Genomic DNA, 2,589 nt, shown 5'->3' with positions numbered 1-2,589 from the left:
CACCTGGACACCTGGACAGGTCTTTGTCCTTCACAGACACACCTGGACAGGTGTTTGTCCTTCACAGACACACCTGGACAGGTGTTTGTCCTTCACAGACACACCTGGACAGGTGTTTGTCCTTCACAGACACACCTGGACAGGTGTTTTTCCTTCACAGACACACCTGGACAGGTGTTTTTCCTTCACAGACACACCTGGACAGGTGTTCAGTCATTAGAACCTGTAATCTCCTTGCTGTCAGGCAGGTGGCAGCTGTAGAAGGCTAACAGAGTATTCTGGCAGGATTTCACCCTCAGAGTTCAGCATTAGAAATTAAACGACAGGTTTATTTTACACAACTTCCATTTATCAACCTTGAAAACCAAAGTGAGCCCAGTGAAGGATCCCTTCAGGCCTTCATGGTTGTTCATCTGCTGGTTTCTGAAGAAGGGTGAATGTAGACGAAGATCCTGAAGGCTGGTGGTAAAAACTCCACAACATGACAACTATTCAAACTTTCACAAGTCAAAGTTAGTTTTTTCCTCTCATGTCAAACAGAATCAGGTCTTGCATGAGGAGATCTGGTGTTGCATCAGTTCTGAAAGCTAGAATTAAAACGTGTTGCAGGAAGTTTGTTAACTGTAGGAGTGGAGCATGGAGGTAAAATCATTCTGCAGATTTCACAGAAGTCTGAAACATGGTGAGTGGCCTAAAGAGTCTGGGCTTTGGACTAAATTAAAGGCATTATTTATTCAGTTTGTGTATTTAACTGTATTTTAACCAGATCTCTTTGACAGGGGAGGCCTGGGCCTGAAGGCAGTCTAATGTACATATTTTTGGTGTGCAGCAAACTTACTGGTGACAGAAAATAAAAGTATTACAAGGGAAGTATTAGAACACAAAGTAGAACTGAAAACCACTTCTACGTCCAGACATATTTAGTAACAAATATGTCTGCAGCAGGTCTGTGTTCTCATAACAGCTTGTTGTTTCAGGCAGAGAAACATCATGGCTGCTGGAAGTTTGTCAAAAGAAGAGGAAGTGGTGAGGGGGAGGAGCCAGAGTAACAGGGGGAGGAGTTTTACAGGAAACAAATGGCAAAACAGGTTCAGCTCACCTTTACAAGCAGAGGGAATTTTCAGTCATCTACTCTGAGTTTGTGTAAAAAACTGTTAATTAACAAACATCACAACTGTACGTCCTTCAAGTTTAGAAGAAAATGTTTCACCAAGAGCTGAAGCTAATGCAGTTCATTGCAGAAGTGAAAACTGATGAAATACTTAACTAAATGATAATATCCTGTCCTACATTAACCACTGACTGAAGGGTTTTCATGCTACGTAGCTTTAATTAGCCTCGTTGAACTCATGGTTTTTGTCACATGTAGATCCAAACGGTGGGCGAAGACTCTCACAGGCTCATCTTTACTGATCAGAAAACTATAAACACACATAAAAAACAGAACCAGAAACACATGTTGCTACACAACTAGACAACATGGAGCTTGTTGTACTTCTGTGTTCTGAAACAGAGTGAGACAACGACTAATCAACCTGAACAGAACCCCAGGTCTCTGGGATCCAGAAGTCATGCTGGAAGTTGGGGTCATACCAGCAAATGCAAATACAGAGAAGCCAGGTTTGAGCCCAGGCCGGGCCAGGATGGACAGGGCTGATCCTTACAATGTAAACAGAACAGAAACATACAACATGTAACAAAGAGAATAATGTCTCATTAAGCGTTCAGTGACAAGTCTGACTTTGTTGCGTTTTTGAGACAGTTTTGTTCTTTCTGCATTTTTGCTGTTTTGTTTGTGCCTTTTTGTCTAAGTTTGCGTTAAAGTGCTGATCAGAAGACAAGCAGAAGCCCTGAGAAACAGATTAAAGCAGCTATAAATGTTATAAACACAAAGTGACAGGAAAGTCATTCACTTTCTGACAGTTTTAACAAAACTAATGTTTGTAAAAGAACGAGGATTCTCAAACAAAAACCAGTAACCTGAGATCAGGGTTCACTGTGGTTCCTGAAAAAGAGACAGGAAGGAAGCTGCATGCAGCATTTCTTCTCAGGTTTCTAACATGACAACAAAACAAACATCGCTGGTGGAGTGCATCCTGGCTTCCTTGGTAATGACCACATTAATTAAAACTGACACAAGCTTTAGAGAAATGAGATTGGAATCAAAATGTTCGTCACCTGCCAGCATTCATTGCATTATCATGCTGAAAATGAAAACAGCAATCCCTTTCAGGGAACCTATCAATGTTTTAAATTTAAGAAAAAACTGGTTCAAACACCATCGTAAACACCATGCTCCTAACAAACATTACCCTGAACACCATGCTCCTAACAAACATTACCCTGAACACCATGCTCCTAACAAACATTACCCTGAACACCATGCTCCTAACAAACATTACCCTGAACACCATGCTCCTAACATTACCCTGAACACCATGCTCCTAACAAACATTATACTGAACACCATGCTCCTAACAAACATTATACTGAACACCATGCTCCTAACATTACCCTGAACACCATGCTCCTAACAAACATTATACTGAACACCATGCTCCTAACAAACATTATACTGAACACCATGCT

This window comes from Austrofundulus limnaeus, unplaced genomic scaffold (assembly GCF_001266775.1).
Source record: "Austrofundulus limnaeus strain Quisiro unplaced genomic scaffold, Austrofundulus_limnaeus-1.0 Scaffold1463, whole genome shotgun sequence".
Lineage (NCBI taxonomy): Eukaryota > Metazoa > Chordata > Actinopteri > Cyprinodontiformes > Rivulidae > Austrofundulus > Austrofundulus limnaeus.
Note: the sequence above shows the minus strand (reverse complement) of the source record.